We start from the raw sequence: 16,431 nt of genomic DNA, 5'->3' as shown, positions 1-16,431 counted from the left end.
GACTGCCTATCTGACCTCCTCAACCCAGTTACCCGGGCAACCCGATACCCCTTGGTTAGACTGGTGTCAGACTTACTGGCTTCTGACTACCCGTAACGACTGCCAAGGATGTTCAATGACAGCCGGGACCTACAGTTTAACGTGCCATCCGAAACACAGTCAATGGTGTCTAAGATATACTTAGAAAGTACATACAAACTTAGAAAAGTTGCATTGGTACTTGCCTGACCTGGGATCGAACCCGCGCCCTCATACTTGAGAGGTTGGTCCTTTACCCACTAGGCCACCACGACTTTTTCACTTACACGAATATTAGACATTTAAATAAAACTACTTTTACGGATTTTATCGCGGTTATATTAATATTATTTAATCCCGACGTTTCTGATCCTTTTCAGCATCCAGGGTCACGGCCATGTTTACGGCATCAAGACGACCAACACCTTTGTCTGCCCATGACCATGGATGCTGTAAATGTCAAGTGATGTTTCAATATTTCGGTGATACTTGTTGAGGAAAAAAGTCGTGGTGGCCTAGTGGGTAAAGCACCAACCTCTCAAGTATGAGGGCGCGGGTTCGATCCCAGGTCAGGCAAGTACCAATGCAACTTTTCTAAGTTTGTATGTACTTTCTAAGTATATCTTAGACACCATTGACTGTGTTTCGGATGGCACGTTAAACTGTAGGTCCCGGCTGTCATTGAACATCCTTGGCAGTCGTTACGGGTAGTCAGAAGCCAGTAAGTCTGACACCAGTCTAACCAAGGGGTATCGGGTTGCCCGGGTAACTGGGTTGAGGAGGTCAGATAGGCAGTCGCTTCTTGTAAAGCACTGGTACTCAGCTGCATCCGGATAGTCTGGAAGCCGACCCCAACATGATTGGGAAAAAGGCTCGGAGGATGATGATGAACTTGTTGAGGATATGAAAAACTCGGTTATTTTATACACTTTCACATAGCTGAATAGATGTAGACGTCAAATTACTTATTTTTAACTACACCGATAGTTTATTAATGAAGTAAAAATAAATCTGCTCTAACTTTAGCCCGGCTAAGCTACTTATGAGATAATCCAGGTTAATCCTGTCTGCTGATTAAGATGCAAGATGACTTACAAAAATCCTTACACATTTTAAGACTTAGATATTTTTCATTAATACACATTTTTAGGTGAATTATTTAAGAATACATGAAACCTTTTAAAAATACTGGTGCTAAGATGCTTCTGATTAGACCAGAAGCCGATTCCAACGTAGTTCAGAAAAAGTTAGGCATATCATAAATGTATGAAATCTAAAGAAAATATACCTCTTTATGTACTTTTTTGTGCCTCTATCACTCTAGCCCATTTATTTCCTCAAACCCAGGTATGTAGGAAAATCCTTACTTTACATACACCTACCTACATACAATGTATGTATGTATGTATGTCTACCGTGTAGAACGCACCTGTGGCCTGTACGATGACAAATGGGCACTGCCCGGCTCCTAACGACGCGGTCGTGAATATATAACTACGTGGCACAAGTACCAGGCGCACATAGGTACTGTAGAGGTTGAAGATGATGAATGTGGTATTTATTTACGACATAAAGGAGGAAATTAATTTCAAAAGATTTTCTCAAAAAATAGAGGAATTTCATATTTTTTAATTTCGTTACATACCTATTAATAATGTTTCAAAGTTTTGAAAGAAGTAAATAAAATAAAAGTAGAGTAGTGGTAAATAGAGTTATAAATGTAAGAAGGTGCAACTCTGTATGTCTGTTACTGTATGTCTGTTACTTAGGGATTGTTCACACCAAACGTATTGTCCGCCGCTGACTGTGAGTATACTCACTGTCTGCCCCAGTATGAACGTCGACTCAATCTGCAGTACGCGTACTCACCAAGCCGACAATAAGCTATAGCGTACGATGCGCTACATGTGTGAACAAAAAAATAGGCTCGTGTAGGTTCACACTAGATGCGTACGCTGAGCGGCTGACTATTCTACATATAAAAGAGCTCAGTATTTGAACCCCCCAATCTTCATACATAACAGATGCTATGTCTTCCCAAGCGCATCTTCGTAAGTTTCTATCACTGAATTCTTCTGAATTCGCATTCCAAATACATTCTCTAGAATGTACTTCTGCAATAAACTTTTCGGTGTCGAACATCGCGAGGTGTCACGTGTCACGTCTGTCCTCATTGAAGTTTGTTTCTCGAGTGTATTGCGGCCGATGCGCGCGGCGGTGCGGGCGCGGCGGAGCGGCGCTATTCGGCAACTGCGTCCGCGTAGCCAATCCGCGTCCGCCGTGCATAGTCGCGTAGTAAAATAATCGGCCACTGAGAGTCAGCGACAACAGGCGACGTAATAGCGTATAGTCGGTTCGGTGTGAACGACAATAGGCATGATGACAAATTTTTAAATTCCTTTGTATGATGTAAGTATACGTCTATTTTATATGAAAAATTATTAATTTTAAGAAAATGCGAAGTTTTTTTATCAAATAATTGCATTTTTCTCTGTCCACTTTGAATCCGGCGCGAAAACGCTTGTCAGTGTCATGTCGTCACTTGTGACGTCACGACTGAAATTACAAGACGCAAGTAAACAACGCTCGTGCAATAATTAAGTTTTTTGTGTTATTAAATATGAATTCGAAAGGGCATAGGTGCTGTGGGGTCCCCCAGTGTAAGAACACATCCAAAACAACTCCTAATAAGTTATTTGTGTACGTTCCTCACAATAAAAAAATACGAAACAAGTGGCTTAAACTTGCAAGGCGAGATTCAAAAGCAATATTGCCCAGGTACAACTTTATTTTTGTGAAGATCACTTTGATGTAAGTTATTACATAGTTCTCTAGATTCTAGCATAGTTTATAAAGTAAATAACTACTTCGAGGTTAGGTTTCATCTCTCATTGTTTTTTAATTAAACTAGTATACTTACATGGAAGTTTTAACATTTCTAAATTCAGCTGAACAAAAATCTTTATTTGATGCCAAAAACTTTCCCAGCATTATGATATCAATTCTAGGCAAGTAAGCGCTGTTTGCCTTGATAAATCCGGGCTCCATAACTCGTGTTATAAACAATTAATTAATTAAAAACAAAGATCGCAGTGGAAGTTCACTATAACGAAATGTGACTTTTGCGCGCTTTCGCGCGAGTTGTTTTGAGAAATGACGTCACGAGCTCTGATTGGTGTTCAAGATATCATGGCGGATTGCCTTATTTCGTAATTTTATTTTATAAAAATACATATTAATCACATTATTAATAAAGAAAACAATGCGCGTTTTATATTCCAAGCTTCAAGTTTAATTTAATAAATATATTATTTTAATGATTTTTGATTACTGTCATCATGCCTATTTCAATATATATGGAAAAGCAATAAACTGCGTAACGCGCGCTCACAGTCAGCGGCCGACAATACGTTTGGTCTGAACGATGCCTTATAGCAGTAAACAATTGAATACAAAGTTATTTTCTACTTTATTTTTGTTGGACCACAACCTAACTGGATTTTACCTACTTCTTCTGAGAGAGAGAAGACCCGAAACCTTCAATTTCTTACCTATTTTGTTCCCTTTCCCTAATAAATATATAGGACACTTAAAATATAACCTCAAAATCCGAAAACTGAAAAAACTTTTTAAAAACACCGAAATTATTGTGCTACTGATAACTAACCTCTTTTCAACTTTTACTACAGCAATAAAAATAAAACTCATATCTACAACGGATATAAGATCTCAGCATGAAATTAATTTCTCAGATATAACGTGACATTTGGGTTAGTGCGCGGGCAATCATTCATAATATTATCGTGATTAAATCAAACATAGTCCAAGCCAAAATGTAACATTTTGTAAACAACATTAAAATACAGATGTTTCGGAAATCTAGAAAGTTCTCAACAAATTAATATGACAAAAAAAAACATAAAAAACTGAAAAAGCCCAAAAAATATATGCAAAAAAACCGGCCAAGTGCGAGTCGGACGCGTCGTCGCGCACGAAGGGTTCCGTACCAGAGCAAAAATGAACAAAAAAATCACGTTTGTTGTATGGGAGCCCCCCAAAATATTTATTTTATTCTAGTTTTCATAGTATTTGTTGTTATAGCGGCAACAGAAATACATCATCCGTGAAAATTTCAACTCTCTAACTATTACGGTTCATGAGATACAGCCTGGTGACAGACGGACGGACGGACGGGTCCCGTTTTACCCTTTGGGTACGGAACCCTAAAAAAATATATTTTATAAGCTGTTTTGTGTAACAAACGCAGGCGGCGCCGCGAGAAAAACGTGGTGCACAAAATTATATACAGAAAATCTATATTTTAGGCCAAAACGTGACTAATCACCGAACTGAAACAGTAATTTTCAGTAATTTACCTCTGTAAACTCATATTCTCTTAGTGTTTACAATATAGAAGTACTAGGCGCACATAAGTGCATTGGTTCCTCAATCAAAAAGTCGGAGTAACAAAAATATCAGTTGTAATGTACGAGCCGGCTCGTGAATGTGACGATTTACTAGACTGAACATAAATATTTTATTTGTTTCGTTTAGGGCGGCCAACAATATAAAAATGGAGTCACAACTTTTTTTAACTTCTATAAAAAATTATCGATAACTGTACTGTTGCGATAAAACAGCTATATACCTACATATTTTTGAACTTACTGAAATTATGATAGGATCCCGAATAACCCTCTACCACTTTCTTCTAAAATACGTAGAAGAAACTGTTATTCATTTATATAGGTGTTCTATAACGTAACTAAGCAATTTACGAGACCCACAAAACAAAATTATTTAAATCTTAAATATGCATTAGTTTTTACTCAAATAATTGTAATTAAAGTTTCTTGAACACAATATCGAGATAAAGATGCAAAATCTTAAAGAAAACTTCTACAAACGTATGTTGTCCTAGTAGATGTCCTCATAAGCAGGAGTGCTTGGCTCCACAAGTCCAGCAGAGCGGAGAAATACACGTGTTGCATTGTTTTCTTAAAGTACTCCTAGCGTCTTAGAAGGCACATAAGGAATGTAAGAATATGGGTAAAGAAATATATGAAGATGACCATAATTTTGCGAGCACTGGAAATTAATAATTATATTTTTCTTTGTAACTAAAACTAATCTGGTTATTTTAACTTATGTTGTCGACAGCTTAAAAATGCAATTTTAATGTAGAGTTTAGAATATTTTAACACATTTTCCTCACTCGTCAGCGCTACACTTCGACATTCTGACATAAATCGCTTGTGTGACGACCAACACAGATATACACCATCCTCCGAGCCTTTTTCCCAATCATGTTGGGGTCGGCTTCCAGTCTAACCGGATTCAGCTGAGTACCAATGCTTTACAAGAAGCGACTGCCTATCTGACCTCCTCAACCCAGTAACCCGGGGCAACCTGATACCCCTTGGTTAGACTAGTGTCAGACTTACTGGCTTCTGACTACCCGTAACGACTGCCAAGGATGTTCAATGACAGCCGGGACCTACAGAGTAACGTGCCATCCGAAACACAGTCAATGGTGAGAGGTTGGTCCTTTACCCACTGGACCACCACCATTTTCCACACACACACACACACACACACAGATATACACCACAGATTATTAACTATCTTGTCTGTTCGCTCAGATTCAAGGTTTATCTATCTGCCTAGCCTTTTCCTTCATCCAGGTTGGCTGCTATTCTAATGAGACCCGAATATTTTCCTCAGACTTCCCAATAATTGGTCACCAATTATGTAGGAGAAAATAATATAGAAGTCACTGATAGCAATAGTGCACGTGTCCTACAAAATGTCGGTCAGGCAATCCCAGTCAGAACGTCCTAAAAAGTCTGACGTAACGAGCAGTTCTTTACTCTTTCTTCTGACTCCATAACTAAAAAAAACTATGCAGAAAAAAGCGTCTAAAAATGTGAAAGTACTAGGGCCGCATAACACAGGCGGTGGTAGCAGCACTTACGTTGAGTGTCTCTCGAACAAAGCGCGGCCGGGTTCGCTCGAGTATCAATACTAGTGCAGCGATTGAAACATTTCTATTTCTACATACACGTGTGTTTATGTTCTCCTGGTGTTACTTGCAAAGTTAAAGTCGATGAGTATGACAATTAGTATGATGAAAACCGCATCAAATTTGGTTCAGCCAAACGTAGCTACGGGTCAAACTGAGAACCTCCTTTTATCCAAGTCGGTTAAAAACTACTAAAGAACAAATAACTCGATATAGATTTTTCCCCAGTGGTTCCCCACATCCCATGGATATTCCTAAGAAACTGGTAACTGGTAACATCTACAATATATTGTGTCTGCCGTCTAAATTGTTTCAGCCATTTAAAAGTAAAAACAAGCAAACTCATTCGCATTTACAATATCACTTGAACGGGTTCAAAACAATTTTTTTTCTAGCTACAATAATCTAAGTATTTCTAAAAAGAGCAATTCCACATTTCTCGGCCGGTACAGGTAGAAAAATGCCCACTTTCCTACTATTTCCTATTGTAGGCAGAATAAAGGCGTAAGTACGTATAGGCAAGCTCCTATCAATGCCAGCCTATTGATGCTTAAGACGTTTCTACCCCGAGTGGCTTTCCAGCGCTTTGTTCAGCTAAACCTAGGCCCACTTGATGAGGAAGAAAGGTAGTATGTGCTTATATGGTCGTATTTCCGATATTTTTGTATTATGACCTGCTTTTGTGAGAATATCTAAGATTAGAAGTTTAACTGTGGTTTCACTCGCGTCCTGGACTTCTGCCCGTGTCAGGATAAAATTTAGACTAGGTATGTTACTCGGGAAGAGTGTAGCGTTTCAACATTGAAATAGTTTTTTGTATAATTTCTGTAGTTTCGGTGCGTTCAGGGTAAAAACATACAAGCAAAAAATCATTTTACTTTATTATTTTAGTATAGAAGACGTATTATATAGCAATGTAAGTCAAAAGATGCATATAAATTGGTGAGTCCAGGCTGTCATTTGAACATCTTTGGCAGTCGTTACGGGTATTCAAGATCCAGAAAGTCTGACAAACTGTAGAAGTCGGTGCCAGCATGTCTGATGACTGTGTTTATGTTGCCACCGACTTCTAGTAATAGCAATACTTTTATCTTCTCATTATTTTTTCCCTTTCAGTGATTTTTGAAATCTTTCTCTATATTTTTGAAATCTTTCTATATATTTTTTTATATTACTTAGATTACAACTTTTTCCATAAAATATTTAAGCTATAAAATAATAATATTTAATCTGAGGATACTGTGTGTGAGTGATGTGGTCCGAATCTGAGCTATTTTAGTGGTGCGCTTTATATCCGACTACATCCGTCCGTCGCTCGCTTGACGGAACACTAGGGATGTGCCGCGCGGATACAGCGGCCGGCGGATATTGGACGCGGATATTTTTAGCCTTTATTATTTTTATTAATGATGTACTCAATTGTTATAGAAGTAAGGTTTTTTACTATTTTTTGTACTATATTTTTTTCTAAATATTAACCAACATTATAAAGAGGTTTTTGCCTTTGTTTGTTTGAACCTTAAATCTTCGAAACTACTTAACCGATTTAAAAAATTCTAACCGCCGTGTAACCGCCGTGTAACCGCCGTGTAACATGTTTTATCCGAGTATGGAATAAAACTCCTCCGGGACGCAGGTGAAATCGCATAAAAACAGCTAGTGATTTGCTACATTGAGTACACTAAAGTTAAGACTTTCAATTATCTCACTTAGCACTTTAAAAGCATCTCAATCAGCAAACCTACTGAAAATCAGCCGTAACCTCTATCTGTCATCTGAACGGCGAAATGATTGACAATCAGTTACAATATACCTACGCTTTGCGACATCACTAATGTATCCGCCGAAGTACTCTTAGAGAGAACAACCTACTGGAGACGCCGATATGTGCGCCTCTGCCATAGGTATCTTTGCAATTCTGTATTAACCATTTAAGTTGTTGCATATTTGTCTGTAAAGATCTTAAACCAATTTATCGTGTACGTGCATAACGATTTGATAAAAAATATTTATTTTATATTATTTATACTTTTAAACGTTGAGACGTTGAAATTGCTCTCCGCGCATAAATTGGTATACTTTATCACATAGACTCTCTAATTCTAATAACGTTTTATTTTTTTCCACAAAGGTTACCTTAAAACTGCACAAAGTTGCTTATTGCATGGATATGAATAATAATGTGCCCGTGGTAGATACATAGGTAGTAACGTGTGTAAATACCTGTGTTCAGTACATATTTATACTAACGGCGGTTCCAGTTGGTTAAACGCTCTAAGGAAGTACGCACTTCTCCTCAGATCTTATCTCGATCACTCAAAGATCTCAGTGCAGCTGCTGGTCTGTCGTTATCATAGTGATTTATGCTGAAAGATTCTGATCAAACTATGTCTGAAACTAGGTCAGACCGCTGGAAATTCAGCTAAAAACTTTTGCTAAGAAAAAAAAAATCGCGGATATTTTAATTTTTTTAATATCTGCAATGTGACATCGGTCGACAGTTATTGGATAATTTTTTTTATCATGAAATTAAATTTTGAAATTAGTTATTTGTCAAAAATAATAAATGTTGTTACAAATCTTTGCTAACTGCTAATAAATTGACTACACCTACGTAGTCTTTCGGCACTGCAAAAACAGCAGTAACGTGTTAAAAATAACTAATATACGCTAATACTCGTATATAATACGTGTCTAACGGATCGCAGTCACAACACTATAATAGATCTACATCAATTTTATAGATCATTGATCTTTGCCGTCTATTATTAAACTCTGGCGCACGTGTTCTCTGTCTCACTCGCACACACTGCTAACAGCTATGCGTAACAGAAACAGATATATAAATATCAATCCATCTAAAAAATATGCTGTCTCTATCGCACGGTGGAGTAACGTGTTCGATAGACAGAGATAGTTATAGAATCGATTAGTACCAATAAATGTGATTACGTACGGTTGGCTAAGATTATGAAATAATACAGAAGCGACGTCTGTTTTCATAATCAGAGGAAGATGGATGGACACTAAAATAGATTGTAATTGAAAGCGCAGCTAAGTATATCTTGGACACCAATGACTGTGTTTCGGATGCCACGTTAAACTGTAAGTCCCGGCTGTCATTGAACATCTTTGGCAGTCGTTACGTGTAGTCAGAAGCCAGTAAGTCTGACACCAGTCTAACTATGGGGTATTGGGTTGCCCGGGTAACTGTGTTGAGGAGGTCAGATAGGCAGTCGCTCCTTGTGGCACCAAGTACTCAGCTGCATCTGATTAGACTGGAAGCCGACCCCAACATAGTTCGGTAAAGACTCGGAAGATGATTAAAAGCGCAGCTAATGAGTAGTTAGTGTAAACTGCATTAAGTTATGCATTCCTAGTACTTGCGAAGGGATGTCAGAATTTCCGGGAAAACATTAAATTGGGACTTCTTAGTAATTAATCTGCAGATGTATTGGATTAGTGCCAAGGGTCTCTTTGAACTATCAAGTATTTAATATGACGTTAAATACGTAACCAGTTCCTACAGTTATGGAATATTTCTGGTTAAAATTACGCTGCATTTAGTCATATTAATGATGTTTAAGATAGTGTACTTATATGAATGATGGAAGAAGAACACATACTGCCAGAACCAGAAATGATAATTCATACAATCTATTACTGAAATTAAATGCACAAATGTAAGGACCGGAGTTTTAAATCTTAGATCAAAAGGTAGCTCAAAAAAGTGCTTTCTATCACCTGTCCTTACTACAGAACGTCTACTCTATGCACTCACACACACACAGACATAGACAAAATGATTGATTATATCAGAGTAAAAAGACTTTTTTTTCATCAAATTTCACGGCCGCGATGACGTCACGCCACACTAGTGTTGTGCTTTGCATTCACCCGGGATTTACATCCGTCAGTTACTGTTACTATCCAGTCTTACCTATTACCCGGGTAACTGGGTTGAGGAGGTCAGATAGGCAGTCGCTCCTTGTAGCACACTGGTACTCAGCTGCGTCCGGTTAGACCGGAAGCCGACCTCAACATATTTGGGAAGGCTAGGCAGATGATGAGTTAGGGAGCATCTGTCTGGCAGTAGAAGCATCTGTCTGGCAGTGGGAGTATGAATGAGAGACGGCAGCAGGTGGACGCGAAATAAATAGTGAATCAAGACAGACTGAAGTGCTATTGTATTAGTAGTTAGCTACACACGTGGGTATGTGATGAATGATATATTGGAGCTGTGATTTTATTACTGAGCTGCTGTGGTTCAAATGAGAAACTGTACTTTGGTTTGTTAGTGTCATGTAACTGTCATAGTTATTTCTTCGGGTTAAGAATTAATGTTTGTTTACTGATCTGATGGACTTGTAGTTAGTGCAAAGAAGCTGTCTTTAGATGAAATATCACTCTAAGTAAAGCTAATATTACATTTGTTTTAGTGATACTGGAACCCATTCGCATTTACTGGAAGAAGTTGATAGATAAAAACTTTATTACCTAAAAGCAAGAACACACACTTTGAAGTATTATCAGGATAAAATTATACAAATAATCTAAATTAAAATGAGTACATACCAAGAATAACCGGAATAGCTTCAACAATAGTTGCTCAGACACTGGATAAGTAGAGTAAACTGGTGCTTACCTGAAATCAAAACATAATAATTAAATCGGGCTTTAAAAACTTCAAAAAAATCACAATAAATAACAAAATAAACTACGAAATATGCCTTAGAAATGCCAGCCATGTTATAAAAGTTCCGAGTGATCGTCTATCCCAAAAGCGAGTATTGCACGCAATTATAATCAAACTTAGTTATATTTTTGACGTTCATAAGTGCTTGCAAAGGCCTAAATGGAATAATTGATTTGATTTTGCATTGTATTTTATCCAGATACAAGAAGATGTTATTCTGAGAAAGAGGTAGTACCTGATATATGCAATTACGCATACATATACATCAAGCGTAGGTGTTTATATACAGTTAATTAAATACATAACTGTCTCCAATACAAGTTTTCCATATAAAAATCGTTATATTAGTTAACAGTTAACCACAACAGTTAAATCGTAAACGCTAAGAATTGATCTCTCCGGTGAAAGTATTCAATTATTCGCGGTTTATCCATAAAATGAACAATCGGACATGACGCACAACTGTTTTGTTATATTTCCTAACGCTACGAATTATTTCGTCATGTACTCGATACCAGAAGTAGTTCAAAAAAATCTGTTGGTGAGCCATTTTGCTTCTTTATGCAAATTGAAACATTACTTTCAGCAATAGTTATAGGTACCTAAGCAGGCAGATATTCTTAGTAACTTTTTTGTTAGGCAGAAAACAGCACTTTTCGAACGTCAAAATGACACGAGACAGCGCCAAAAACGATCACCTTTCACCACTTCCCACTTGATTTTGAACACCGCACCAAAAATCATAGGTGTCTTAAGATAAAGTAGCATTGAGGAAACTGCAAGCGTACGAAATCCTCAGAAAAGAAACAGAAAATATATTCATTATTCAAAATTCAGCTAAATGTATGCTATGCACGCAAGCACAGCACTGATTAGCCACTCAATCCTAGAGTGAAGCAATCTTTTGCCAAACCTTCAACTATCAATCAGCGTCTTCTACAACTACATAAACAATAATCCTTCAACATATCTAAACAGGCACAATATCTGTTCCCTTTGTGAACACAGAGGTAAGCTGTGCGATCCAGGTCAGCCGGTAACCGCCGCGGCCATACTAGCCCAATGAAAATAAAATACAACCAAAAGGCTACTAAATAAATTGCAAATTCAGCTGCTGTGAAATAGTACCAACAACAGTATCCGCCGGTGACAACCTGCGGATATATCCGCGGATGTATCCAAACCCGCGGATATTTTGCATTGAACATTTTTATTTGTGCTTTTCAATTATGTTTTCGTTCAATCGCTGGGGGCTATAAATTTTCTTATCAGATATATAAAGTGTGGTAAGATTCGTAGGTAGAGCAGTTTTACGATGATTTTTACGAGTATTCTTACTACTTTCTAGATAGTAAACTGACGTTGTTGTAGATTTGTTGTTATTCAATGCGTTCCTTGTCGCTCAGTTTGTAAATAAGAATTATAAATAATTGTTTGTTTGTATACGAGGTCGCGGATTTGTACAATGAGTCTACATTTCAGGCAACAAATTTACAATGTATAGCAATGTCGGCATCTATTAATATAATAGTATTAAACTAAATAGTGCAAAGTTGACACAAATAAAATATCAATTTTACTAACAAAGAGTTATTTATAACATTCTTGACTGCACTTCAAAACGAACACAACGTTAGAAAACTTAATAAAAAACCCCCGCAACAATAGCGATCGAGTGCGGATATTTAAAAGTGCGGATATCCCGTGCCACATCACTAGTTCATCACGGATGGCGAGCTCTCAGCGCAGCACTACAAACTTACGAAATATCCGCGTGTCCTGCGGATACAGCCGTATTTTTCAAAATATAAGTATTTCTGCGTAGTTTGTATGAAAATGATTATTTTAAAAGCGAAATTATACAGAATGCAGCTGGAAGGAAAGTGCTTCATGTACATTTATAGCGTAAAGCGTTGTGTGTTGGTAAAGCGTTGTGTGTTGGTAAAGCGTTGTGTGTTGGTCTTTCTTTCTTTCTCCTGCCCTGTTCCCAAATATTACTTGGGGTCGGCGCAATATGTCATTTTCTTCCATTTTCCCCTGTCACTCGTCATACTGACACTCACTCCCTTCCTATTCATATCATCTTTCAGGCAATCCATCCATCTTTTCTTAGGTCTTCCTCTTCCTCTCCATCCATCTACATTCATACTTAGCACACACTTTGTTGCATGCGTATCATCCCTCCTCATTACATGTCCATACCACGACAATCTTCTACTTCTCATCTTTTCTGTAACTGGCGCTACTTTCAGACTTCCTCTAATGTAATCATTCCTCACTTTATCCATTCTTGTAACACCACACATCCATCTCAGCATTCTCATTTCTGTTACATGCACTCTCTTCTCGTCCGTCTTTTTCAATGCCCAACACTCCGATCCATACAGGACGACAGGTCTAATGACGGATTTGTGTGTTGGTAAAAGGCGTGAATTAGTATTGATCTAGGTTTAAATGGCACTTATATCACAAACGCGAATGTTTGATAGTTTGTTACTTCTTTATCGGCAATGACTGGACCAATCATGATAAAATTTGGTATGCAGGAAGCTGACACCCTGAATTAACACACACAGGATAGGCTTTTTCTTCGGATTTCCCTCCGGATCATTATTACGAGTATGAGATACAGTTTGTTGCGATTGCGAAATCTTAGTTATAGAGTACCAGTGTATACCTAAGTCCCCTTTACCCTTTGGGTACGAAATATTGTGTGTAAGCATATTTAAAACCATTCCTCAATAAAAAGAAGTCCTAATTCCGATTTGTCATTAAAAAAGTCACGTGCAAACCGTTAGTCTTTCGCTAAATATAAAAATCCTTTTAAAGGTCAAATATGACGGATCAACAAAGAAAAAATATTAAAAGATCCAAGCCACTATGGTTCCGTATCGACCTACACCTCATTAGGGCTGGCCTCGCCCCGGAACCGCGCGGGACTGTCGCATCCGTCCGGACTCCGCTAAGTCCCGGGAAACGGGATTACGCGCGCGCTACCAATGAGACGCCTTTTAGAAAAATATCACTAACGAGGTAATGTTGATTCTATTTTTGATTGAATGTTATCTGGTAAGAGTTGTACAGACTGCTGACGTTTTGGATACGATTTTTAACAGTGAGTTAATTCATATCAAAATACATAGATATTATAATTGGCATTTATGTATCCTACTTACTTAATATTATAAAGAAGACAAAGAGTTTTATTGTTTATTTCTTTGTACCCTGAAGGCTCTGAAACTACTGAAAGGATTAAAAAAACACTGTTGGAAAGCTACACAGTACCCGAGTGAGATAGGCTATATTTCATCCGGGTACAAGAAGTAATTCCCACTTATGCGAGTGAAAAAACGAACAACAGCTAGTGTAAATAAACAGCAAAGTGTACTTAAAACTAAACATTTAACGCTTAGTCACATTTAACGGCAGCAAAAACCCTAGACAGCAATAAATAATTTCGCTCAATTTCCCGCGAATTCCCGGGACTGTCATATTCCCGGACGTTGGACAGCACTATCTCGTGTCAAATAGTTAAAAAGTGGAATTTTATTTAGTATCGAGTGAGTCGATTGCTGGCAACTCGCCAATTGTTACTATCGAATGGAATCGAACTGTTTTTGCTTGAAATATTAATTTTGATGTGAAATCGTGGCCTTGTCGATATATCTATAGATAATATTAGCGTGATCGATTCGTCTGAAAATAAATAAATCCGTATTTATTGAAGTTAGTTTGGTTCGGTTCGTGTCTTTGTTTATGTATTAAATGTAAGTTACTGTAGCTTTCCATTAGGGAAAGAATTTTTAGATGGCTTAGGAAAATAAACTTTTTAAATATTTTTAAGTAATTTCACATCACACTGTTATTATAAAGATGAAAGTTGTGAGTGTGTACTGCGACTTCGTCACGCACAAACAACTGAACGGATATTGATGACACTTGTCAATTATATTAACTTGAACATCGAAATAGCATATGAGAATTCTACATTTAATCCTCGTGCGAAAATTCTCTCAAAAAACGGGTGAAAGCTAAGATTTCCGTGGTAGTTTTTTCACGAAAATTACTAGAGGAATTTTGATGAAACTTGGCAGTAATATAGCTTAAATAAATATAAGACTAATATAATACATAGTCTACATTCAACTTAGGTGCGAGGATTAGTTTCTTTAGGACGCAGTGAAAATACATTACAAAGTACATACTAGTGACATCATCCTCCGAGCCTTTTTCCCTACGTTGTTAGGGTCGGCTTCCAGTCTAACCGGATGTAGCTGAGTACCAGTGCCTTACAAGAAGCTACTACCTACCTGACCTCCTCAACCCAGTTACCCGGGCAACTCAATACCCCTTGGTTAGACTGGTGTCAGACTTATTGGCTTCTGACTAACCGTAACGACTGCCAAGGGTGTTCAATGACAGCGAGTAACATACTAGTGACAAGTGAAAAAATAATCTGAATACACAGATTATATAACATTGTCATTATTTACGATTCGATGAGGTCACGATTATAGAATCGCCAAATACAATAATAATGTGAAATAGATCATTAACCTTGGCAACCGGAAGCGGAAACACTCGACTATGAAATATTGTTGTACCACGCGTGGTAAGAGAGGTTATGTATTACTAGCATACGTTAGGTTTGTGTGGGGTACATTTGTCTTATGTAAGAATAATTGCTTGGTTTATTTAACTATAAGTTTTCGCGTTTGAACTGAAAAAAAATATCCATAAGGGGCACAGAATCCGTCAAAAGATTAAAATAATTAATTTTGCAATATTTGTTATTTTATTTTACTCTGAAGTGAAAATGTGTTAGTTCAATAGACAAAATGTTTGCCTGTTGGTCTGTAATGTTCAATCTCTGAAACTACTGGACCGCTTCCAGGAATACTTTTACAAACATAACACATAATGCACATCATACTATAGCAATTTAGGTTGGATTTAAGTACGTAAATAAACTGAAGATGCTGTGGTTAAAACTAGGTTTCAGGATTTCATACTTAACTTAGCCTTAGTTAACTTAGTTAGTTGTTATATCTGATACCTCATCCTCAAGGGTTCAAAAATACGACTAATTGCTTCGGAAAAAAGGTACCCAGTACTTCAACTTGGCGGGCACACTGCCATGCCCCCTGTTTAAAACTCCATAAATACTAAGATCTCTGACCTTGTACTGCTGCCCTGGTACTCGTAAGAAAGTGGTCACGGGCGCGCGCCGATATAATTGTCGCCTAGACTGGTACGAGCTAGACCAGTGCTTTCTCCTGTAAGAAGTGGGTCGAGGGACTGTTCGTGTTTTATGCTGCCCTAGTACTTGTGTAGTAGTGATTTTACTTAGTTAATTATTATTTGAAGGAAATTATCATCTGCCTAGCCTTTTCCCTAAGTTGGTATCATCTTCCGGTCTAAGCAGATGTATAGATTTTTTTTATATGCAGCAATCGACTGCCTATCTGACCTCCTCAACCCAGAAACCTGAACGACCTGGGATCTGCACTTGAGTAAGTACATACATGGAGTGACTATCTGACTTCCTCAACCCAGTAGGTATCCTGGGCAACCATCCATTATCCAGACTGGTTGTCAGACTTTTTGGCTTCTGACTACCCATAACGACTGCCAGTAACGTTCTAATGATAGCCGGGACAAACAATTTGAGTGGTTTCTGGAATACAGGAAGACT

The 16,431-nt window shown here is 37.7% G+C and overlaps 1 protein-coding gene and 1 long non-coding RNA gene across 3 annotated transcripts in view; both read right to left on the bottom strand.

Moving 5' to 3' along the window:
• LOC124643998 overlaps window positions 1-10,685 on the bottom strand; it is a 47,845-nt gene extending 37,160 nt beyond the window's left edge. The window contains exon 1 of the long non-coding RNA XR_006985995.1: window positions 10,616-10,685. This is a non-coding gene — a long non-coding RNA (uncharacterized LOC124643998). The remainder of the gene's footprint in view (window positions 1-10,615) is intronic.
• LOC124643997 (RNA-binding protein Musashi homolog 2) overlaps window positions 1-16,431 on the bottom strand; it is a 117,746-nt gene that overhangs the window by 61,778 nt on the left and 39,537 nt on the right. The window lies entirely within an intron of this gene.

This window comes from Helicoverpa zea, chromosome 29 (assembly GCF_022581195.2).
Source record: "Helicoverpa zea isolate HzStark_Cry1AcR chromosome 29, ilHelZeax1.1, whole genome shotgun sequence".
Lineage (NCBI taxonomy): Eukaryota > Metazoa > Arthropoda > Insecta > Lepidoptera > Noctuidae > Helicoverpa > Helicoverpa zea.
The sequence above is the reverse complement of the archived record's forward strand: the minus strand, read 5'-3'. Positions and strand labels throughout refer to the sequence as shown.